General features: G+C 42.8%; 1 long non-coding RNA gene across 1 annotated transcript in view; it reads left to right on the top strand.

Annotated features, from left to right (window-relative positions):
- The window catches only part of LOC136182694 (uncharacterized), a 40,613-nt gene extending 13,978 nt beyond the window's left edge, over positions 1–26,635 (top strand). Inside the window, exons 4-5 of the long non-coding RNA XR_010668745.1 lie at positions 20,204–20,355; positions 23,961–26,635. This is a non-coding gene — a long non-coding RNA (uncharacterized lncRNA). The remainder of the gene's footprint in view (positions 1–20,203; positions 20,356–23,960) is intronic.
- Positions 26,636–26,641: the final 6 nt, after the last annotated feature.

Here is a 26,641-nt window from a genome sequence, read left to right on the forward strand (position 1 = left end):
TAAAGACAGGTACTTTCACATCTGATGCATGCTGATAATGATGCAATGCCTCTCCCCTGGGAAATAAATAAACAACCACAGGTGTTTCCAGAAGTGAGAGTGATGATGCATTTAAAAAACATGCCTTGTCGGTGAGCAAACAGAAACTAGTTGTCGGTAAATAAACCTTGGCGTCACTGAAGGTGGATGGTTGAGTGTCATGCGTCTACAAGAGGGAGAGAACAGCCTTTAAGCAAAACTCAGCCCTACATTTTAGGACTTCAAAGAACAAGTCATTTCAGCTGACTGTGCAGGATTGTGCAGAGCAGAGCGCTGTTTAGCTGCGCAACGTTTCCAGAAAGAAAGGTGCCATGGTCAACAGAAGAAAGCCAACAATGATGTTAAATCGAGCAAATATTTAAAGGTGGAGTCAGTGTGATTGTTCGTTGCAGTTTGTAAACCCAACATTCAAACTGGGCCTCTCCTCCTGGGCTCATCACCACCAGAAGTGCACACTCACTGCAGGACGTAGTGTTTAAGTTGTTTGTACACTGCAAGCTAACACACGCTAGCACAAGCTATCCACCCGTGTTCAGCACCTGCGTGTCCAACAAAAAGCAGACCAACTCCGCCTCTGTTGATGAAAGCTAACTCAAGGTTCACCCTCCTTTTGGAACAAGCTTTATCCGCTTGGCGTCTCACCTGTCCTCTTTTTGTTTTTTTAAAGATATTTTTTAGGCTTTTTGCCTTTATTCGATAGGGCGGCTGACGAGAGACAGGAAACACTGCAGCTAAGGGCCGAGGCCGGATTCAAACCCGCCTTGTCTTCCTTGCTGCTTCGTCCACTAAAGTCCTGAGTCAACCAAAACAAACTAAAACATCAAGATCCAGTCAGAGGACAGAGTCTCTGTGCAGACACAGTCACCACCACAAGTGTATGGAGGAACATAAGATAACTGAGTGACATTACTTTTGTTTAAGTCTATATTTATTTTTTTAGGAAAAAGCTCCTTAAACTGTAAATGTATGTCAAACAAAAGAAGGCTTGAGCTCTCCTACTAGGAAGTGAATACCACTTTCGATCTGTGAAAATAATAATGGTGAAGTGAAGTGGCCTTTTTTGGAGAAGTATCTCAAGAACATCAGAGGGGAGATCACTAAAGGAGGTGACATTTTAAAATAAGTCCTGGATGTTCAGAACAGATAATTAATGCTATAACATTAAATTGGAGCTAATACCAGGTACCCGTGTGTCCTCAGGTGACATCAACATGACAGTGGTGCCGACTCGGTGGTGTCAACAGGCTGAAAGAGAAACTTGAGGCTGTGATCATTGTGAGCTGTTGTGTGTTTTCACCAAACACAGCGTGTTGTTGGTCCAAGTGGCTGATACATAACTCTTTCTTTCAGTGTTCACGTCCTCAGGCAAAACCTCCGCTCTTCTTATCTTCATAATCTACATGTTGTGGGTTACACCTGGCATACGAGTCTGATGATGATGAGCGAGTAACTCGGTTTAACTGATCAAAGAACAGCACCTGAACACAACCTTTTCCACAACATGTTTAGTCACTGTTCACCCACATAGACTACTCGGACGAGCCATCCAGGCTAATTAACGACCGCCAAAGTATTATTGATGACTTTTAATCTGCGTATATGCAACTGTATATGCTCGCCATCAGCGCACGAGATTCTAGTGTTGTAGTCAAGACCACACTAACCGAGATCAAGACATACCAGAGACCAGAGTGCTCCAAGATTGAGACCGAGACATTTAGGGAAGGAGCCGTAGGAACCGGGGGACAAATGTCAGATGATGAATTAATTGAAGTTATTCGTTCTTTTAAAAACGAGGCATTTCCTTCTCATGACAGTAATGACGTGAAAATAGCCAATTAGTGGTGGTCTTGACCGGTCTCGATTAAGAATTTAGAGTCCGCCCAGTCTGAGACCGAGAGAAGGCAGAGTTAAAATGCTTTAGATTCCAAGACAAGATCTTCAAAAAGTGATCTTGAGACCAGTCTTGAGATCAAGACCAATTTTCGAGTACCACAACACCGGTACCTTCTTCCAGTTGACCTATTACAGCGGTTCCCAAAGTGGGGGTCGGGATTCCCTGGAAGGTCGGAAGCCACCAAGAGAGGGGTCGCAGGATGCCTTCCAAAACAACTAATAAAGGTTTAGAATGATTTGAAAGTTAACCCATTATTCTAAAAATAGTAGTTCAAGGGGCGCCGATGGCCTAGTGGTTAGGTCGCGCCCCACGTACAGAGGCTATAATACAAAAGGACAGATTGATCCTTTAAGTTGCTTTGATCGTCTTTTCTATGTGTTTTGAGAAATGTGTTCCCACCAAGGGGAATCATTTGGATGAAATAGACCATCATCTTCCAGCTACCATATGGCGATTATGATGTAATGACCATGATGAGGTGAGAAAATCATTTAGATTTGTCAGCAGCGACTTGTACGATCACCACTACCGGGAACACTCGGCGTTGTAGATCGTCTTTTCTTTCCGACCTGCGTTTCTCTTTTTGTGATTTTCTCTTCTCTGTCAGCAGTTCAAGCCTCACTCTAAAACACTTTCCCCCTCGCTCAGGAATGCCAGAGTTCATTTTCCCCCGGTGTCAGTGTTGTCCTCCGAGTGAGAGCGGAGGACAGGGAGGGAGAGAGAGAAAGAGAGAGAGAGTTGGAGGCACTGAGTGATGGAGAGCTGTGAATGAGGATCACACAAAACAGCAGGGAGGAGCCCACTGACCTGTCTGAATGGGACACAAGGACTGGAGGAGAAAAGAGGCTGTTTAAAAACTCAATCTGGCCAACCGTAAATGTTTGTCCACAGCTTTCCCTCTGCCATTACAGGAATGCTATTAGCCGGGGTCTATTGTGCCCTGTGGGAATAGCCTGACTCAACCTGGCCGCTAAGACTGCAGATTTGTCTACATGCTTCTGATACAAAAGGTATAGGAACCGAACACTCAGGCGAGCACAAAAGCTGCGGAAACGTGATCTTCTGTTTTTTTTTTTATACGGCCCAGTTTTGTGTTGCTGCTTCCGCTGGCTGCTGTAATTGCAGGTTCTCCACTCCCCACTGTGAACCTGGCCCCGGTGTTCGCCCCTGTCGCTTTGTTTCTTCCTCGGTTCAGGTCTCCCGCCCTGGCTGTGAGCGTTCAGGGAATATCTCCTTCTGTTTAGGGTGTGCCTGTGTACCCGCACAGATGGCGGCTGAGGCACCCCGCATGTCAAACACCACGCTGGGTTTATCGCTGTAGCGGTGACTTCACTTGCAAAGTGACTTAATGCTGCACACACATGGCAGGCCTTTTATTTGCATACATACCCACGTGTTTGAACAAAACAGGGGCTGTTTGGCCCAGGGGGAGAGAGTCTGATAAGAAACAGGAGGGTTTGGATTCCAAATCCTACTTTCTACTTTCTGCTGTGGTTGTTCATTCATGACTAACCAGGTAACATGCAGCGACCAAAAAACTGGGACAAACCAAGACATATTTTCCACACAGCTGTCAGTGCGAGCAGCCACATCTGTGAGCACTGTAGAAACTCTTCATCAGCTGACATCATCTCACATCTGAATGATTCTGTTTCAGTATCGTTTAACTGCTGTTATCTCGAGAGTTATTCGACTGTAACATCTTTATAACTCAGGTTTTCTAATCCAGACACTGTCAGTCCCTAGGGGGGACAGATAAAAAAGGGCATGCCTGCTGTTGCCATGGGGATTTCAGACGCTGCCTGTCAGTTTGTGCAGGTTACTGGAGTCGGGGGAATTGGCTCATGGCTCATATGATTGTGTGCAGTTGTACGACCAAAATGTCAAACGTGTTCGAACGGCGAACGACCGCCGTGCCTCGCTGTACACTGCACGACTGACGTCGGGGGATTGGGATGAAATTCTGCCCGTCTTCAAAATGAGTAGAAATCATACAGTGTACGCCGGGCTACAGCAGCACACCCGTCCTCCAGAGCAGGTCGGATCATTCCTGACACACCTCACACCACAGTAAGATCTGGCCAGATCATCTTCAGAACCATTCAAAAAAATGGGACCTTGGGACACTGGTGGTGTGGTGTTTGGTGCGTGCACACCATGTATGGAGGCTTTGGTCCTGAAGGCGGAGTGCCCAGGTTCGAGTCCGACCTGTCCACTCTCCTATCTCTCTAGTGGAGGCGTTAGAAGCCTAAAATAAACCTTTTTTTAAAAAAAGAACCAGAAAGCAGATTGGCTAGCGGTTAGGTTGCGCCCCATTTACGAGGCTATAGCCCTCCAATTGGGAGGCTCAGGTTCAACTCCGGCTTGTGTCATTCCCCACTCTGTCTCCCCTGTTTCCTACTCTATCCACGGTCCTATCAAATAACGGCCCCAAAATAAATCTAAAAAAAAACAAAACGGACCTCGCTAAGGATTGTCGTAAAGAAGGGAATCAGGCCCAAAATCAGCCTGATTATTTAAGCGTGTCTCCTGCTCAGCTGGCCCAAACTACATCACCTTACGCCCACCTTCAGTCAGATTCGGATTAGGATTCTTCTTAAACCAAATCCTGATTCTTGTCAAATGTATTTAGAGGAGAAAATAAAGAAAAATGCTTAAATTACAGATATGAGACCCAAGTTGCAATAAGGAGCATTTTTCCTTTAACCAGCGATCTCATCCCACGCAGGCATGTTGGAAACCAAGCCAACTCTCCATACATGTGAGTGGGAGCGACCATATCCGGAGAAGACACCACAGCCAGTGAACCACAGATATATACCGCTTGAATCTGCTCTGGGGGACGTGCGTTTTGTGTGTGTGTGAGCTTGTATATTAGCGAGCATCACCTGGAAGTAATAGTAACCCCGCATTCCAACACTGATGTAAAGTGTTTCTCATTAGTGGAGGGAAAAGTCCCTCACGAGCCCGTCCTCAGGCTAAACACCTACTCCATTCTCATCGAGAGCACTCAACCTTCACAGACAGAGTCATCATCCAAACGGCAGTCGCAGAAAGTGTGAATATGATCTGTGAAAATCTGCTGAGGGATTAAGTGTGTTTGGGTTTGTGAAGATGTGATGGAGCGCAGGCTTACGGAGAGAGAGAGAGAGAGAGTGAACCAGATGCTGATCATGTGTTTTGATAAGTTTGATGATTAATTTTCCTCTTTCAAGGATCTGATTTAAAGCAGGCCCGCCGGCAGAGAGACAGACAGAGTGAATGTGTGGCGGTGTTGTGTGTCTGTTCTGTCAGAGGTGGAGGGGGGGCGGGGGGGTGTCGGACTGTTGTTTGTGCCTGGTGATAAGACTTTTGTCTGTGCAGATTGCTGCCTCAGCACAGGCTGCAGCCACGGGGATGCCACTGGCTGACAGATGCATCAGAAGCAGCATGTGTCTCGCAGAGTGGATGTTTAGTCTGCCAGCGCGCCACATGCTGAGTCTGTTCGCTGTACAAATAAATCCACAACAACAACAAGGCTGTCAGTGTCGGTGTTTTTATTTTATCAAAATCTTGTTTTCATTTAAAGCAAGACAAAATCTGTTTGTTCAACTGGGCTTGTTTGAACAAGGCCAGTTATCCCAACACCAAGATTCACTTCTTATGTTATTGTATTTATGTTAGGCATTGTCCCTCACCTATCATTCAGTACGGATACGCAAAGTTAGAAAAAGCCGACTCATGGTGTTAGTCCGACTACAACTGGACTTTTAAAAGGCTTGAACATATGTTAGTACGACTCCAATCATGAGTCCCATTTCTTAAAGTCATAATAACACACTATGATAATGCTGTTGATTTGTCTTTCATGTACTCCTCAATCGGCCTTGAACTGGCCTCTGCGTTCTGAGCATGCTCCTGAGTCCCTGTGCTGGGCTTTGACCAAACAACATAAATGCATAGCATAAGAAAAGTTTCTTTGTTTTCTGCAGTTTGATATCACCACAAGCTAGAGGGATAGCGTGCATCACTTTTGAACCAAAAGTAAAAGTGGTGGTGGTACATCATGTGTCACGTACAGTATGTCAAAACCAAACCACAAAGGCCAACATGAAGCTTGAGCAGTTAAAGATACAATATGTAGATCAATACTACTATCACAAAAGATGACATCTATGCCAGAGGGGAATCATGGAAGTTCTCTTATGGCGGCCGCCTCGACGAGACATGTCCCGTTAAAATTATAAAATTAAGGATTTCTCCTGCTTTGATAACTGTTGGAAATATTTGAGGTAATGTCAATTCTCTAGGTTTAGTCAAATTTGAATGAATTTAGATATTTTAATGTAAAAATTGTCAAATGTTTATTTTGTCCGACATAATAGTAAGGTAGCTTAAATATGCATGTATTTATCTGATTGTGCCACATTTTGGAAGTACCAACTTATCAATTATCTCTTTTCTGAACTACCAAGAAGGTTCGTCTCCTAAACACAGCCGATAGTTTATTTGACACGCATGTGTGTCATGTGTGTAACATATGGATACAACAACATGACATATAGCCATAGCTTTTTCAACTTCAGATTTAGGGCGTGTCCCTCTTAATCCAACTGTGAAATTAACCAATAACACACACCTCTGTAATTTTCTTTAGCTCCGATCAGGACACACGGAACAATGCTTCCATCCTCCCAAACTTGTTCAGCCAAATTGTCGATACGAATTGTCTAAAATTCGTTGTGCATTTATTTAAATATCAGAAATTGTACAAACGCAAAATATGACAGGTTTATTGAAGATTAGCGCAGGATGTTCTTGAGCTATCTGCCACCTCTTGTTGTCGGGTGGATGGACACGCAGAAGCTTCTAGAGATGATGTGAACAATCCATGGCTAATGGTAAAAACAATCAACCTTGCAGAGTGAAGTTGTCAGTGAAAGAAGACGTCCATCTTCATATTAAAGCCTTAATGAGGTATGATCTGTCTTTGAGCTTTCACCGGGCAGATTGAACCTCACACAGCTTTTCCTCCTTAAAGGTCTGGAGTGTGTTTACACGTCTACAGCCGCTCCTTTGATCATCCTTTGGGCCAGTTGCTCCCAATTACTAACTAATGCATGTTGAGAATCCCTGACCCCTGGCTTCAGTAAACAGGACTGCCGCTGTGTGTGCTGCGTCAGATCAGCAGCATTTAAAGCAGGAATTTAAGGGGGCAACAGGAACTGGACTCGAATCATAACAGTGATGCCCCCTCGAGCATTGGTCATTTCAACTACAAGGCATTCCTTCAGCTTCAGACCATCACTTAGAGCTGCTATGAAAGCTTTTCAGGGCCTGCTCCCCTTTAATGGCTCTTTTGATTGATATCTTAATGTGTCCCATCCATCACTGTTAACCATCAATAGTTTTAATGATTTATTACATCAGTGTAGAGGTAGTTTAGACCATTCTGGCCTGTGTGAGGATATCATGCTATAAAAACATTATAGAAGAAGTGGACATAGTCAGCTTGACATCATAATTGCTTTGTTGACGTCTGTTTTGAAGCCATTGCCATCTTGGTTTTTTGAAGCTCATATGACTTCAGCGAGAGGGTTGCACTGGAGAGGATTGTAAAGGGTAAAGCAACATTAGGTTCTGAGAGTTATACAGTCCATCATGCACAAGGCTAACTTATTAGCACGCTAATTAGATGGTAACATCACTTTCCCACTGAATTAGCTCCTATTTGTGGTGGTTGACCTCAAATCTGATTTAATCAAGTGGCATCCTAAGTTGTTGAAAAATGAAGACGATGCGGAAGTCCAAAAATCTGCTTTTCATTGATCGTCCTCTTGCTTGCTGCAGTCGCACTGGAGTTAATTTACAAACCCATTCGAAACTGCTTGTTTTAACAGCAGGATTTAATACATTTAAAGCCTGGTGTGAAATGAAATGGGTCTGAATGGCTCATGTCTTTATCATCACACTGCGTTAGGGGGATATGGGGATTTTTTTGATAATTCATGCGTTTTGATTTTATGAAGGACAAGAGAGTTTTTTTTTGTTTGTTTGTTTTTTAAGAATTATTTTGGGCCTTTTTATTGGAGAGATAGGAAAGTGGATAGAGTCAGAAATCAGAGAGAGCTCTCAGTCTGTCGTTAGGTTGACTGAAAGTTCGGGTGAGACAGCATTTCCAGCATGGAGACCGCCATCGATGGGACTCCAAAGCCCCCTTCAGTAACCAATGGGTGACGTCACTCAGGCTTCATTCATGTTCCTTTACAGTCTATGGCTGAAATAAACAAAGAAGGTAAATTTGTGGAACTTGCACACTTTAGCTCATGTACTCTGTGATCCCAGAGCGAGGAATTGTTGAAAAATGGCGGACAACTGTTCATCTAAACACTAGCAAAATGTTAAATAGCATGAATGTAAACAATTCAGATATCAAAAATCCACATTGACTCAGCTGTGTTGTTTTTTGATTGTTGGGGTCTGTATCACTGTACAGATTTAACTGCTTAGGACTGGAATGTGCGGAAGCTACTCGGACACAATCAGTGCTTTTGTGTCACGACTTTTGTTGTCCTGAATATTTCAAAAAGTGATAATATTCACCTGTTGACACAAGCAGAGTTTGATTTGTATAAGGAAAGGTACCTTTTTAAATACAGTTCTCAGATTGATAGGTCATGTCTGTGTATCTATACGTTCTTATTTAACAAACATTAACCTGCCAGCATTGGTACTTTAAAGTAAAGAGAGCCTAGCTTACTTCATGTGTCTTACAAAGAGTTTTATCTTTGCTAATGGAAACATTAAAAGGCTACACTTCTCCACTCTTTCATGATACCCAGCACCGCCCAACAAGACAAGAAATAACAGCTTTCTCTTTATTACTCACACTGATTTGCTCTGCACCATCAAGCTGTATGCAGATGACGCAGCAACTTTCTTCCTGGAAGTTATCTTTAACCCACAGAATGTAAATTCTGTTACCAGGGGGCTCCATTTAAAAAACAAAAGATGACATCAAGGCTGGGGAATCATGGGAGTGGTTCTCACTGATACTCTCTGAAAAACCCACAATGAAAATGAATTCAGAGTTGACGGTAGTCAAGACCAACGGGGGAAACCGACCTGAGGAAGAGAATAAGTTTACTGACAAGCTGATGTATCCAAGTATCATTTACATGACGTTTTTTATCACAGCAGCAGATACAGCAACAGGACGGCAGCTTTTAGCAGCAGCTCACACTTCCTCATGCAGCGGTCTTTGCGGAACATTCGGTGTTTCCACGGCAACGATAAAAATTTCATGTCTGGCATATAGCGACTATCATGGCGGCTGTTTCAACAATACACATCCTGTTAAAACTTGAAAATTAAGAATTTCTCTGGCTTTGATAACTGTTGGAAATATTTGATGTAATATAAGTACTCAACAAAAAAAGGGTTACTCCATTTTTAATTCATATTATATTATTATTATAATTTATTATTATTAATTAAATTATTATTATATTTTATTGTAAAAAAAATCAACATATTGTATCTTTACAGTAACATGGTTGTTAGTTTTAGGGCGAATCATGAAAGAAGTTTGAATGAGGTAGTTCTTTCACTGACTAGCTGTTGTAGCTTCATCATGTCATCTCATTTGTTTCTGTAGAACAAGTACATTTGGTTAACTTCCATCATTAACACCCAGGAAATGGAATAACGGACAAAACCACAAAGTATGTAACAATTGATTGAATGCGTCGATTCAGCTCTATACCAGCTTCACCTTGTTTCACTGGTTGCTGATAATCGCAGAGAGGCCAGCTCTGGAGATCTGAGAGCGGAGGAAAGGCTGTGTGGCGGCGGGCCAGTTGGCAGCACGCTAACCTTGGAGGGGTTGTTTTTGAGTGTTGGAGGCAGCAGTTCCTGGATTTTTGCTCCAGGGCTCAGCACTGCCCTGCTCCACCTTGTGTTTTCTTTTTACACCAACACTGATTGTGGAATTAATTCCGCTCAGCCCACACAATATTTGCAACACAGCACTTTTAAGTCCTCTTCTTCCTCGAACTAAAAGTGTTGCAGTTACATGATGTAACAACAAGCATCTAACAGACCTTTAAAGCTGCTATCTGTTGGCAGGATGCTCCGAATCAGGCCTCTTCATTTTAGGGACATTTTTTCAATCTAACATTAAGAGAGCAGACTCAAAAAGAAAAATGGTTCCGCGCTAATGGGCTTATTTGAATAACGCAGGTTACAATGAAAAGTGTAAACAGGAACATCTTTTATAGTCGATGGGAAAGGTCAGAGCAAATCAGGGCTGCTTCTTCTATTGCCAGAGCTTCTCACCAATTGTGTCACCATAGAAACTAAGAAAGGAGGCGAGAGTCAACACAGTCGGTCCAAATGGTCTGAGAAGATGCAAAGCGTCACCTTTTTTTATGTGTTGCCAGTACAAATATGGACATGAGTAGCTTTGTACGCACACACGGGATGGTTGAACACATTGAAATTGTTTTCAACCACTGTGGCAGAGTGCATCAGTGATGTAGCAACAGATCCATACTGGGGTAATCTATTAGTACTAATACACCCATTAGTAATGGGAAATGGACTTGAGCTTGTGTAGCGCCTTTCTAGTCTTTGACCACTCAAACGGCTTTTACACCGCAGGTCACACCTACACATTCACACACTGATAGTAGAGGATGCTACTTAAAGTGACCATCAGAAGCAGTTAATCCCATTCATACACATTCACACGCCGCTGACAAAGCAGCAAAGCAACGTGGGGTTAAGTGTCTTGCCCAAAGACACATCAGACATGTGGCTGCAGGAATGTTGCAATCTAGTTTTTTTTGGATCTGATACTGATTTTAAGTAGGCTGTGCAGACTTGACTGTACCACAATAACTAATCAACCAAAGGAGAGGTCCCTTCTCCCTCACATTAACATTTGTAACCTAGCAGCAAAAATCGTTGGTGAGAAGCGCTCTGAAACTATGGGGTCATGATCGCTTCCAGCGCAAAAAGCAAAGTCTGTGAACACAGGCCGTAAAGTGGCAGCGGCCTCCTGTTAAGAATGCAGGTGCAGGTTTTAAGCAAAACAATTTCTTTAAACTTGAAATGCAGCTGTTTCATTTTCTTTTTGATTTATTGTTTGAAAAAGATGTTGTAAAAGATGCTTTAATTGTTTCCAGACAACTACTTTTATCCCTATTGACCTCTGCAAGTGTTTTTTAAGAAAGGTGAAATCTCTAGAAATACTGAGTTATAGAGGGATCATCGGTTCACATTCATGCTCCGTTCAACTCATTATATCAGGTCTGGATGTTCTGTAGGGATGTACAGGGGCTCACCAGCAGAGCCCCTGTCGATGACATTAATAATGAATGTTGAACCAAGATTAAGTAGAATTGTAGATAACAGCATGAAGCGGAGGAAGTCATTTTCTCCCACAGACAGAAATCGATGTGCTCCTCTGCATTAGAGACTGTTCACAGGCTTCAGTCTGGAGGTGAACAAGATACAACTGATGAATTCTGCCATCGACTCTTCTTATTCCTTAGCTTTTTGTGTGTGTGTTTGAAGATTTAAGTTCCCACAGTAGATGAAAAAGGTTTTAAAAAGAGAAAGAGCCTAAAGAAGAAATGATTTTATAATCAGCTCACGGCATGAAGGTCAATCAACTGGTTGTGGCAGTTTTCCTCTAGCAAAGATAGAAACTTACTTTACAGTCATAAGTGGTGTGGATTAAGAATAGAGTCAGGTTTCATTGAGGTGTCAGTCTAATGAATATCTCTTCTAGAATTCTATTAGCAAAAATCCATTAAAAAAAAACTGGTGGAAACTATTTGGTGGAAATAAGATATGTTTACTCAAAACTTTACCTACTTAAACAAACGACTCAAAAAATGGGATTTGAATAGGTTGTTATTTCATTTAGCACTTTTTATTAGTGTTAAAAAAGTAAAAAAAAATGACTTTGATGACTTTTGACAGAAGAAGTCGTATTATTGGCTGCCTTTGAACCACCATAGCCTAGAGGGATAACATGCATGAGATGTATGACATACACACAGCAGTAAAGTGAACCACGTTTTTCACCGTTCGACATACAGCCAGATAAGTCGATAAGTCAACCAGAAGAAGGTCCAATAGCAACTAGCTGAAAGAGGGCCTACTGTAGCGGAGCCATTTTTCTGTCACTAAATTGATTCTCCTACTATAGGATGGTAAATGGACTTAGCAACTGGGACTAGATCCATACTGGGGCAATCTATTCGTACAAATATACCCATTAGTAATGGGAAATGGACTTGAGCTTGTAGAGCGCTTTTCTAGTCTTTAACATCTCAAACCACTTTTACACCTCAGGTCACACCTACACATTCACACACTGATGGTAGAGGATGCTTTGAAACATGACCATCAGAAGTAGCTAATCCCATTCATACACATTCATACCCTGCTGACAAAGCCACAGGAGAAACCTGGGATTAAGTGTCTTGCCCAAGGACACATCAAACATGTTAGTTGTAGAAGCTGGGGATCTAACCCCTGACCTTCCAGTTGAGAGACGACTGACTCTATCAACTGAGCCACAATAGTAGGACAAGGACAGTAGTCCAATTAAATGGCCTAATCAAGCTTTAACTGTAGGCTGCACTGTGCATGTAAGTGTTCTGCCTGAAAGCTGTAATACTAATTGGAAGTACCAAGGGGGTTAATATATCAGGAGTAATTTAATACGTTTAAATACTCTGATGATCATGAATCTGATCTGTTAATCTCATGGCATCAAATCTAGCACTTTTTTTCTTTTTCACACAATCAACAGTTTCTCGTGGGCGGGGTCAACAAAAGCATCAAGAATCCCTTAAAGGGGGCGCCGGTGGCCTAGCATTTAGTTTGCACTCCCTGAACCAGACCTGCCCTTGAAGGGGGGTTCCCTGGTTCAAATCCAACCTATGGCTAACTATCCACTGTCCTGTCTCTACAATAAAGACGTTAAAAAACCCAGAAATAAATCTTAAAAAAAAAAAAAATACAATCCCTTTAAGAATATTATTACAATGCCTTCAGTAGACCCCCCCCCCCCCCCCCCATCACCCTCCTCTAGCAAATGTGTGAAAATGACCTTTAGTGCTGGATGAGTTTCCTGAGTCAGAGGGTTTTGATGTTGACTGAGGGTTTTTTTGAGATGAATCACTTTTCTAATGAGCTCTTTTGTTTTCCTGTGTGTTCGGTTTTAGTAACACTGTGAGTTCCTCCTCCTTCCACCAAACACTGGCTCCTTTATTGATTAAAACATGTCATACGGCATGTCTGCTTCAACAAGCGAGCCTTATCACACTGAGCCACCGGCATACCAACCAGTCTTCAAATATTTGTTGTCCCTCAGCTTTTCATTATATTCATGGCACCTGGTGTTGGTGATTCACACCCTGTTATTGCCATGATGCTCGCAGCAATCATCCACTACATTTGTGTCTCTTTGTTTGGACATTTGTGAATAACCTCCAAACCTCATACTAAAGAGTGAGTTGTCTCGGCCTGGAGGCTGATTTGGCAGTTTTCCCGCTATTTGCATTGAACAGCAGCTCCTCTTAATGATAAGTGCAACAAACAAATCTATCCAAACATATGAAACTCTATCTCTACTGTGAGTATCGAGAGTCAGGAGCCATTACTGGCCGATTAACTAGTTACTGATTATATAAAAAATACCTCAACTGTTCGTCTGCTGCAGATCCATCGAGCGATCTGTGACAAACTTTCAGTGAACAAGCCCTTTTCACTTATTCACTCGTGGCAATTTTAGGAGGACTGCCCCTGAAATCCTCCTGATCTGGTTGTTCACATATGCACCTCACAGCAGGAGACTATCCCTGTCAGACAGAGGAGGGGGGGGGGGGGGGGGGGGGGGGGGGGGGGGGTCATAAAAAGATTGGTGCGAAAGCAATGGAGTTCACTTTACGACACTGTAATGAGAATATTTGTCTTTATATAAATGCTGTGATCGCAATGGTCATGTGCACCGATTGCAAGGATGGAAACATCACCACCCATCCCCATTCACAAAAAGTGCACTGTTTGGTGTTGACACATACAGCTCACCACAAAAAAGGACGTGAACAAGGCTACAGAGATGATAGCAGGTACAAGGCAGAGCTTAACTACATTGTTGGTCTTTGTGGAAAGTCTGTTATTTATCTAAATGACTTTGAGTTTATGACACCGGTATTGTTTTGGATCTTTTAAAACACAAAAATGAAAGAAAATAACAGGAAGATCATGTTGTGACACTACGCACCAGGAACTCCTGTGTTGCATTGCAGCCTTTCCAGCCTTTTCTCAGCTGACACCAAAACATCAGAAGAAAGTACCTGACTTACCCTTTAGGCAGAATAATAAATGGTGCTTCACAGGTTGTGACTCTTCTGTATACTACGTGTGTGCTTGACAGATGCAGCTGTGTGATTTCCTCTTGTGGTAACAAAAAAAAAAAAAAAAAAAAGGTTGGCAGTTAACCCCAGAGCACTGTGGTTATACAGTATGTCATGTGCATCTCAGACCATTTGTAAACCATTCTGAATCTTCTAGGGGAAAAAATGGAAATCTGGGCCCGGGGCTAGCGAAACATATGCTTTCAGCTTCCTTTGTATAGAGAGCACCTATAACAGAATAATAACTGTTTGGTGTACTTAAAGGGGGAATGACTTTTACAAGTATAGTTAAACAACAGCTTAGTTCAATGCTTTTTTTCCACACAAAAGTGCTGTAAGTAAGCTCAGCCATCATCATCTCATTCATATTGATTTCATGACAGTGAAAAACGTCATCAATTTGGGTTGCAATCTTTCATGAAGGAGTGTAAGGTGGGTCCTGAGGCTAAAGTTGAGAACCACTGCCTTAAACCTTTTAGCAGGGCTTGAAAATAATGTCATATCTCCATGGTGTTGGTACGTTTGCTAGGTACATTTGCATCTATGCTGCTTGAGTGTCTGACCTATCTCATGATGTTTGGCAAATATGTGTCACTGTTACACTATCCTTCTGTAAAGGTATCAAACGGTAATCAAATGTGAGTTTCTGTGTCATGTTTTTAAAAATCTCTGTTCCTACCAGTGAACACTCAAATGCAAACCCAGACTTTTCAAACAGAAGCAGGGTGAGCTGGTTTCCAACAGTCTCTGTTTTAGAGGCACGTTCACCGCTGCAGACGTGTGGGCAGCAGCAGTGAACATAGAAAAGGTTATGGGTTTGAAAACGACGACATATCAGTGTGGATGTCGCCAAAGTATGGAGCCCCTTTAAGGTCAGTCAGTCTATTTATGTTCTGGATTCAAAGGTTATCATCAGTTCACCTGAAGTGAACACAGCCTTCGGTCCTGCAGGTATAACAGAAATAGTTGGCTTTACCATCTGACACATCAGAGAAGATGGGAGTCGATTAGGCGTCACAGCCCCAGCCACATTCTTCTCAGACTTTCTCAACTGAGAATGCAAAAGGTGCATCAGCTCACTGTACACACTTTTGGTGTGTTTAGCTCAAACAACCGCGGACCTGTGAGCTCCATAAAGCCTTCCATGGCATTCCTCTCGCTGAAGATAAGAAGTGATGCTGTAGAGCACAATGGGCACATTATGTCCCGTCACGCTTGTAACTCCCTTTGACGGATGGAAGGAAATTCTTCCTTATGTGACACACATGCACTGCTACCCATGCCTGGACTTAATCCCACGTCTGGATCTACTTTTTTTCTGCGTTGGGTTTATGGGAAACAGGCTGAACATGTGCCCCGCGCGCTGCAGAGAATCACAACTCAGTGAATTGACTGGAATTAAACAGTTAATCTCAATTGGGCTTTTTCATCCTTGACAAGCCCTCTTGGCCCTCTTTCTGTTGTACCCCATCAGGGGCTAATTGTGAGCCCCTGACAACTGGGAATGTGAGCTCCCCCCCCCCCCCACTTCTTGCTCGAGGGCATATGTACATATTCGCTGAGGAATGCCGGAAAGGCATTGTTGTCTTCTTTTGAAAGGTCTTCCGAGGTCTATGAATGTTATTTTCCCAAGCCCTCTGCATAGTGTAACTCACAGTCCACTAATTGCTGCAGATGGAAAGAATGGTAAGGTTGTGGTCACAGTTGCTTGGGATTTGTCTGGAGGGATAAAGGCATCAGTGGGCACGTGAACAATGTCCAAGAGGGGGTACAAAAGGAGTAGCTATGAATTAGGAAGCATTACAAAATACTAGGGGTGTAATGGCTCGCAGAGGTCATGGTTGGGTTCTTGCCCCGGTTTTGGGGTCACCGTTGGGTATGAGTTTGGTTAAACAGGGGAAAATCATCAAAATGTCCCGGATGCATATTTCTAGGTTTTCTTTAATTTATCTTGAACCACCAGAGGTGCTTGTAGAGGTTTCACAGGCAAGGCAAGAAACTGTCTGGCGCCCCAGATTTAAACCACAGCAGCAGCTCAAAATGTGCGATATCTGCAGTGATAGTCGGAAACCTCCCTATGGGGGCCCATTCTGAATCACTCATACAATAGTTAATGACTGAATGTTGCTAGTCCAGGCCTAACTATGGGGTAGAGGCACTTGAATTAAATCACTTCTGCTAGCTTTACAGGATGGTTTTGTTCTTTGAAATTGTTACTTTTCTTCATATTTATATTTTGAAATTACAGGCTTTTGGGGCGCAGATGGCCTAGCAGAGGATATAGTTCAGGCGACCCCATTTGAATTCCATGTGACACCATATGGGCCCGGGATCCCAGGGTTGGGAAAGCCTGCTCTACAATATACTCATTTTGTCTGTTTGTATTGTTATGTGACTTGGTGTTGATGTTGAAAATGGTAAGCTTGGATGTAACCCACCATTGGTATGATTTGCATGAACACAAGCAAACAAACAGGTAAAGGGATAGGTGGACCCCAATGTTCTGTGGGGTAAAAATAATGCTTGAACGGCTTGAACGATGTTAATGATTTTAAAAACAAATCTTTACAAATAGCACCATCTCAATTACGTTTGACACAGCTTGTCTCCAGGCTGACGCAAGCTGCTGGAGCAGTTCAAAACCTTTTACATATGTCAGCCATTACCCAAAAATTATGCAGGGCCAACTCTTAAACATTTTAGAATTACCCTTTAGGTATGGGTGAGAGGGCACCTTTGACATTTGCCAGAGTGTGTACCCTATTATATTGAAAAGAAATCCAAAAATATAGCTAATTTGAGATGAGAAATCCAGGACTTTTATTCAGCCTTCCCCTTGCATCCTTTCGCCCGAGCTCTCAAAGACTCTCCTGAAATAGCAAAATGAGTGCTTACATCATACCGAGCGTATCTGGTGAAATAATCGAGGATGCTTTGATGACAGTTCGTGATCTAATCAGGCTGTGTGTGAGCTGAATAGTAGCTTTATCTCTATTTTCTTTTGCTGCGCTCCTCTAGTTCAGAATAAAAGGTGTCCAGGTTTCCTCAGTGACGGAGCTTCACTGGTTACACAGGACAACAGAGCTGCCTGACGCTCGTGCGTCAGCAGCGTCTCTCAAAGAGAAAAGGCGACTCCAAACAGTGGAAGCTGTGTGAGGCTGCCACAGCTGCTCATCCATCACAGACACAAACTAAACCTGTCCGTCATGTTGTCGTTTCTGTCATTTATTTCACAGCACATGGTAAATTATAGCGTTAGATGCTGTTATCTGGTGCTGCTATCTATTTACAGGCTGCTGTTGTTCTGCTGTTTGATTTAGTACTAGCTGTAACCATGGCAACAGGAGCCAGCTTTTTCACATGGATTGGACATATTCAAATATTGAACTTGAATCACCTCTCCCTCTGTACAACATTATGCAAACCACACAGCTGCACTGAGTTATGACATGTCAGAGGTTTTGCATGTAGAGTCTATTTACTGAAAATCACTTTTACTTTACATCATGATAACATCTTTCAGTGACAAATTATACTATTGATTTATTTTGTTTACTATGACTGTATTACTAGAAAGCGTCCAACTTAGATAAAAACATCATGCAAGGGGCAATGACTAACCTGTGGGTCATCACTGGAAAACCAGGACCATGCAGAATATTACTTTACAAAGTTATATGTCAAAGATCAATCGTCATGTCTCCTGGAGCTTTAGGTCTCCAGTAGTAAAGAAGGTTTTTAGAAAGTACTTCAAATGTGCTTGATGTCTACAATACCTATCATGGATACTGTCATTAAGACTTTTATAAATACATCTACCAATTTATATTAATTAAAGGGCGGAGCAGTGTGTAATTATTAAGCTGGATGGATGAATAGATGGAGGGAGGGATGGATGGATGGATGGATGGATAGAGGGATGGATGGAGGTATGGATGGATAGAAGGATGGATGGATGGAGGGAGGGAGGGATGGAGGGAGGGATAGGATGGATAGAAGGATGGATGGATGGATGGAGGGATGGATGGATGATAGATGGTGGTATGGATGGAGGGATGGATGTAAGGATGGATAGATGATGGATAGATGGAAGGTTGGATGGAGGGATGGATAGATGGAGGGATGGATAGATGGAGGGATGGATAGATGAAGGGATGGATAGATGAAAGAAGATAAATATATGGCTGGATCATCAGCAGGTGATCCAAGATGTCCGCCCTGAGCAGCAGCAAGATCTATCCCCCCATGGAGTCCAGATACTGGTGGTGGAGGTGTGATGCTGAAGGGATGAAGAAGCTGATCGATATGTGAAGACTGGGGTCGACTGGACGATGGCTGATACTGTGATCTGAGGCTGATTGGAGGAAAAAGGTGCTAAAACTGCGAATGCTTGGTGGTGACGGGGAGGTGGAGGGTCACATGTAACGATGGCATGAACGAACTAGAGGAAGCCATTTTTAAAAGAGACAGCAGCAATATGATAGGCTAACGGCGAGGGAGTGAAGCAGTGTTATTGGATAGATGTGTACAGCTGATGATTACAAGAAAATGAGTGAGCATGTGTGAAGAAGCGATGAGACACAGCATGAGAATAAAGAATAAACCAGCATGCAGAATTTAAAGAATTCCTGACCGAACTTTGTGTCTGTCTGTCTGTCTGTCTGTCTGTGTGTGTGTCTGTCTGTCTGTCTGTGTGTCTGTCTGTCTGTGTGTCTGTCTCTCTGCCTGTCTGTCTGTCTGTCTGTGTGTGTGTCTGTCTCTCTGCCTGTCTGTCTGTCTGTCTGTGTGTGTGTCTGTCTGTCTGTCTGTCTGCGTGCGTGTCTGTCTGTCTGTCTGTCTGTCTGTCTGTCTGTCTGTCTGTCTGTCTGTCTGTCTGTCTGCCTGCCTGCTGCAGAAACAAAGAGAGGGATTGTTCCCTGCGCTGACAGAGATTCACCGGGGGTTTGAATGATGTTCTGCTGATGCAGGAGATGAAGATCAGTGTTTGGCAGACTTCACACACATAGCTGCATTAAAACCACAGTGTGTGCTGTGCAGTGTGTGAGCATAGAGCTTTGGATGAGCTGCCAGAGAAGAGACTGATTCATTTCATTTCAATGAATATAGATCTTAATTTGGATCAAGTCTTTGAAATGTGTCTATTCATCTCATAAGTTTATCATGAAGCTGGATCTTAAGGTGGAGAACGTGACCTGGACATGAGATGCAGTATACACATGATGAGCAGAGGGGATGTGACAGTCCACACAGCAGCTGGGACAACAATGGAGGAAAAAATAAATTGACAGTATCTTTTCCTTCAGCTATTTTTGTTTCACAAATGTGTTATGTTATTCCTTTAGTTCCCCTAGATTTAATCCTAATAAGGTCGTAAAATATTATGTCTGTGTGGTGTAAACCAATAATTATCCACTTCCACATGATGTGTCATATATATTGCGCGGACACAAACATGCCGGTCAAACTTGCTCATGACAGTTTTAGAAGTCGACTCTGAAACATACACGAACACAAGGTTGTCCCAGCAGCAGAAGCCAGGCTCTCAAGTAGACTTATATGACTTTACATCACAAAAGCTTGTTTGTGCGGCACTATTATGACATCCTTAAAAATTGAATGAATGCAGCGGTAGTCTGTGTTCATCATTCTATGAGCATCTGCTACAACAAACAACATTTAAACAATCTCATTGGTAATTTAAAGTCTTATGGATCGGTCATCTAGATCGGTCATTTTTGCAAAGCTTTTTTGAATTGTATGTGCACTTGTTAGTACTCTCTTCTGTTCGAGAGCAGAGACTGTAAATATGAATGGATGAAGTCTGAGTGATGTCATCCATCTGTTCCTGCAGGGCGCTTTGGAGTCCCATCGATGTCAGTCTCCATGCTGGAAATCCTTTCTCAGACTAACTTTCAGTCAACCTAACATCAGGCTGAGAGCTGGAGCTGAGGCAGGAATTAAGCCTCTTGATGAACCGTGACACCGCGCCCACCTGTCAATCAGGTCAGCTACACTCCTTCGAAAATAGATGAGTTATTTAAAAAATGACTCCCCGTACAGTGTGTGCTGATCAAGACATGAGCTTATCAGACCTATTAGGTTTTTTGACCCAGGCTGTAAACATGTTAATTTCTGCTGTAAAAACAGGCTTTTTTGAATGGGTGTGTTTGTGACTTCCTGTGCTTCTGCAGAGAGCCTCAAGTGGACACTCGAGGAACTGCAGGAGTGCACTTTCGCATTGACTTCATTTTTCCACACCAGAGATTTCCGCTTGATTGAAAACCATTGAGACTATAACGGATTACGAAAGTAAGGGTCAACAGCCTTTTAAGTGCAAATTCAGGAAGCTTCTCTTGAAAAATTAAATCACGGCGTGAAATCTCAAAGACAATACGATGAATGATATGCTTACAGCTGTTGACGTACACCATTATTGTTGAGTTGGGTTGTAAATGTAACACAAAGCCTGGACATATCCATTGGGATCATTTCAGTAAATGTGGGTATATAACAAACTTCTCTTATTCATTTCAAATGCTTCACACACCACACAGATGGGGGAGTCCATTTTCTAAATCACATGAAGTCCCCTGGTGATATTAGTCCAAATATGGCTTAAGCCCGCAGTTCCCGGGAGAGGTCAGAAAAATCCAGCTCTAAACTATCTTGTTTGTTGTGGGATTGTTTTGACCCCACTTGTGTGTAGGCGGAGGGAAAGAGGGAGAGGAGCAGGAAGCCAATAAAAGAAACAAAAACGAGTTCCTGCAAAGTTAAACAATAACCGACACGGGCTGTTTCACAGACATACACAAACACAAACAAGTGGAGACAGTGTGTGTTACAGCACACGTCTAAACCATGGCTGTGGAAATCAAAATATGGACCAATAAGGGACTTCCTTTTGTTGACATCTAGTTGGTTTAACGTCCTCGGTGAGAAAAGGGTTATGAGAAAGGGATGTTTTTTTTTTATCTGCACATGGACACTTCCATCAGAGATTCATACAGTATGAAATGTATTGACTCCCTGACATCAACGAGGGTCTGTCTACGCTCCAAGAATTAAAGAATTCTAGTCAATGCTTTGACCAAAAAAGGTGTTTAAATTCATTTAAAAAACAGAATGCTTTGGACTTTTTCCTAGAATTATATCCCAAATTGCCCATTGGTTGTTTTTGGTTATTAAAAAAAAGACTGCAAAAAAAGTGAAATTCGCAGCCATGCAGCATTATGTGATCCAAAAGCCTTCTCTGCAGTCGGTTGGGACGCACCATTGGGGAAAAAGGTAGAACGAAAATCCTCTACAACAATCAAGCTTAATCCTGCAGTGGAAAAAAAATCATGATTGTGATCCCTCCCTATTCTAATTTTTGAATAGGCTAGAAATTTGTGAGCTGGTATTCCCCAGCCCTGGCAGTCATCGACCCCCTCCTCGTTACCCCCCCCACCCCCCTCCTCCCCGCCCTGCAGTATCTTGTGCCTCAGTCTGCCTCTGCTCTGGAGAATCCCGGTGACCTAGATTCAGCCACAGTTTTACTGCCGGCTCCAGCCCCGGCTGTTTTGCTACTCTGCTGCCAGCGCCAAATCCACGCTGCGCTCGCACATCAGCGCTCTGACCCACATCTCCATGGCAACAGCTCCACAATGCCCCGACGATGCAGAAACGACGGCGAGAGGAGAGAGTGCAGGGCTCTCTGACCTGCAGAGTAGTGAATTCTGGGGCTTTACTCCCTCCTAACCCCCCCACCCCCGTCTCCCTCTCCATTCACTGGCCTGCATGTTGATGAGGGGATTACCAAACACATATGAAGATGTAGACTCTTTATCTTATCATTGCCATTGGAGCAAGTGGAAGCTCTTTCTCGTCTGTGTCTCCTTTAAGCCGCCCTGGTGACTCTCTTTGCTCCTCCCATCCTGTGCCATATGCTCCCATAATTCATTGCCAGTTGCTTTTTTTCCACCCCACGTGTTGAGTTGCCCTGTCAGTGGTCTGCTCTCGTTCTCCATCTTGATCATTCTATTGTTCGTGGTCTGGCCAAAACCGCACTGAGGAATAAGACATTTTTAAAACAGGTCAAAGTGTTTACTTGGATTTTTTTTCCCCTCCTGGATTTGAACCAAATCTTTATTCAAAAACAGCACCAGTAACAGGTTTTGCTGCTAGCTACAGCACTTTTTCCATCTCTCAGAAAAAAAGGGGGGGAAGTGGGCCGTTTGGGTTCAGCTCACATTACAAATTCTGGCCGTGATCAGTGTTCCCGTCTGCTGCCAACAGAATTCCCTGGAATAAGACTGGCCCCGCTCGATTTTTGTCACAATAACGCACTGTCACTTCACATTTACGCCGGGTGAAACCCACCCTGCCAACTGCCACCACAGAGCTCAGATAACACCGTGACAATCAGCTCAGTGTCTTGTCTGTCTCTGGGTACCTGCTGGGGCAGTTTGTTATGTGGCTAATAGTCAAATGAAGGCTGCCAGGCCGACTCCCAGGACAAGGCCGATCCCAACCCTGCGTCATGTTCACCCTGATATTCAGTGAGGGAGAGAAACTGTCAGCTTAGTGCCGACACTGTGGAGTGTACCACACCATTTATTTGATTTATTTAAGACCAGTTTCAAAGGCTTAATTAAACAAATTAATAATAATTAATTAATTAATTTTTGTAACAGTCTGGGTACTCACTGTCTCACTCTGCATCATATCTGTTGTTTTTCCCACACATGATTCAGTCCCTCCAGGAAGTTATGATGTTGAGATCGCATCCAACCAATCCCAGGTTTTCTCTGAGGCCTTGCGTAATGACCCATCAGCGAGACAAAATTGTAAATTTGCCCAACCACCTTCACTCTACCCCTCCTCTCAGACCTCCTGCGTCACTCACTTTCTTGTTATCGGCACAGCAGTTGAAGTGCAACAAGTCTAGCTCACATTTACGAACAAACATGACTTTGTGCCGGTCAGTTTCATGATGATAATGTAATGATATGCATAATGTGGTGTAACAAATGGTAAATGGATTTGAGCTTCAGTATTTCTTTTCTAGTCTTCTGACTACTCAAAGCTTTTTTTACACCGCAGGTCACACCTACACATTCACACACTGATGGTAGAGACTGCTGTGTAAAGAGATCATTAGTAATAACTAACATATTCAGACCAACCAACCCGAGCTTCCAAAGAGCAGTGGTGAGTAAGATTGGTTATAGTCCTCAGTGCCCCATGGTAGACAGTAGAATCCCTAAAGTCCTGTTTAATTGGGGGAAAAGGGGGTTCAAGTATGCTGCTCCCTCTTTTTGGAATCTGTTGCAAGATACTCCAAGAGCTGGTTTCTTTTTAAAGTACTCCTTCATGATATGAAGTTCTAGCATAAGTTCAGTCAGGAAGACTTTATTTGCCTTCACGATCAGGTCTTTCTCATTCATCCTTTTTTGCACGCTCACTCATGTTTCCGCTGTCGTTCTCGAGCTGTCATTTTTGGGCTGTCATTGGATAATCAGCTGTCTCGTCAGTGGTTCTCATCTAACTAATCGCATGGCGTTCCTCCCTCATTTTCAACCTATCATCGTTCCGCTCCCTTTTTAAATATGATTCTTTCTCTGCCTTAGTTCCTTCATGATGACGTTTCCAATCTCCACCCATCGCTGCAGATTCATCATCCATCAAGTCATCAGCTTCACCACCACCAGGGTCTGCACTCCATGGGGGGGATTTATTCTGTCGACACTCAGAATTGTCATTCTCCAAACACATCAACCACCCCATAGAGTCCAAGTGCCAAATTATTTCTGCCAAGTCACATCTCCATGTTATAAATTGTACTAAATCATTTTCTTAATTCACTTGTCTCTCCTGATGAAACTGGAGGCAGACATATCTGACTGTAGATGATTTAAGTGACTCATATTGTCTCTTTTTGATCCCTTGTAGTTGATGATTAATGACACATTGTGATGAATGTTTCTTATATTTTGTGATTCCTTTATTTATGTTTATCATGAAGTGAAACCCTGTATATTGTGCTGTGGCCTGTCTTGGCCAGGACGCTCTTTTAAAAGAGATTCTTAATCTCAAAGATACTTTTCCTGTACAATAAAATAAAAAAAATACTCCAATGATGAAGCAGCGGGAGCAACTTGGGTTTTAGTGTCTTGCCCAAGGACACATTGGACATGTGGCTGTAGGAGCTGGGGATTGAACCCCGACATAACCTTTAAATGGCCGACTCTACCACTGATGCGCAGCCTTATAGCCATAATTATGCTTCAAAATACCACGATTGTGTTTGCCATTGAGTAACATGTAGGTCTCCTTTGTAAAGTCTTCAATAATGAGCGAGCAGTTTCACTTCGAGGTCAAAGGGGTTACGTCATTGTACAGATTATAACATGTTCACAGTTTGATGACAGTTTGTCACCTTAGTGATGTTAAGAATAAAAGGGTCTGGTTCCAACAGTAAGTGAAGGATTATTACAGGATTACTTGTGTTAGATCTATTGGCTTTAATCCTATAAACTTATCAGAATTAATCAGGATTTGCATCCCTCTGAATCACGGTGCATTATTCCTCCATCTCGTCGACTCAACGTTCATTTCTGTCATAGTTCCTCATAACCATTGAGATATTGATTTATACTCAGCAAGCATTCACACAGAAAACAGACACACATTCAGGCTGTGCTAGAGGGAGGGGGGGCAGTGTTAGTGGGGTTGTGTTTCTTTAGGGTTCAAATGAGACAATGAAACCAGATCTGTAACCGCACACTTTTATTTTCAACTCTCACTTTGTCGCCGGGCCGACGAAAGTCAAACAACTGAGAGGGTTTGGCTTTTTTCTTTTGTGGGACTGCAGCAGCACACAATTTTAAAAAGACTGAATAATCAGTCAAAATACATCAGAGTATCGATAAGTGCACTGTAGATATCTTTAAATGACACTCTTCAAGTGTCTCTCAGAGGAAAACAGTCGGCCCTGTGTCGGGTAAAGAATCTCTATATTTACATCAATGTATCCCAACTGTATGGTCACACGACTTCCAGCCTGTTTCCTGTAAAGCAACGAGGGGGCTGCAGGCACGATGTTTGAAATATTTATCTAGAATAAAGAGCTGTTAATGTGACACAGTGTGTCTGTATCAGCTAACAACAGGAGTGCAGCTGTTAGCTTCAGTCTGAGTGAAATAAGATTCTTCCCACTCTTGTAATACTCGCTTCTTTCAGGCCCGCTACAAGTTCACACCTGTTTTTCACAATGTACGTTTACTATGGCGATCCACCCCCCCTCCCCCCGATCATCACAAACACACACACACACACACACACACACACACACACACACACACGTTCTCTGCCCTCGCTGGAAACTTGCTATTTGGTGAATATGTCTTTTTTTCTTGCAGTTTTGGATGACTTACATTAATCATCCAATCATCCAGATGAGAATAGTGCTTCTGGGGGGAGGATGCATGGGTAACATACCTCTCATGTAGTTCTTTGTCAAGCGTCGGCCTCCAATGTGGAAAAATTAAAACAATGCATTTATGCAAAAAAATGCATTTCCTCGAGTGTCCACTTGAAATTAAATGTAACATCCCCATTAAAATGACCACTATACCAGAAGAGCCTGGTAGAATAAATTATTTTGGTCATTTCTTTATTGGTACACAATCTCTGAGGCGATTTTTCTTTTTACAACTCTTCTGTTTTGTAGATATTCAAATGAAGAGTTATGCATTGTGGCATGGCTAGTCTGACGGTTGGTGTTCCAGCTCTTTTCAGCTCCACCTTTTTGTCTACTTCAAGGTCGATTAAAAATGATTGTGATGTGCATTTCCAATAATTCGACCACACAGGTTGGGCAGCAAAACTCTGCTCCAGAAACCAATGGCAGACGATTGATGAAATAGTAAAATTTCCGCTCTCGAGGACTTTAGCCTCTGGCCACTAGGCTACCGGCGCCCCTAAAATCTGGAGATATTTCACATGATACTTGTCACTTGTATCTGGAACTGTTGGAAGAATTCAGCACTGGGGGTGAATCTAACATATATTCAATGACATTTACTCTCCCTGTAAACAGGCCCAACTTCAGCTGGAGCATGAAGGCAAACCAGGAGACACAATGAAATCTACTTTTTTTGGCAAAACGTACAAAATCTGAACACTTGATGTATTTGTAGATTAATAGGGCATTCCCAGTGGATGCATCAAACAGAAATCCTTCTTCTTATCTCTGTCACTTATTATAGAAATAGATTTGGCCCATGCTACATGCATCTCTCACATTGTT

The sequence above is a fragment of the Labrus bergylta genome, chromosome 15, assembly GCF_963930695.1.
Source record: "Labrus bergylta chromosome 15, fLabBer1.1, whole genome shotgun sequence".
Taxonomy (NCBI): Eukaryota; Metazoa; Chordata; class Actinopteri; order Labriformes; family Labridae; genus Labrus; species Labrus bergylta.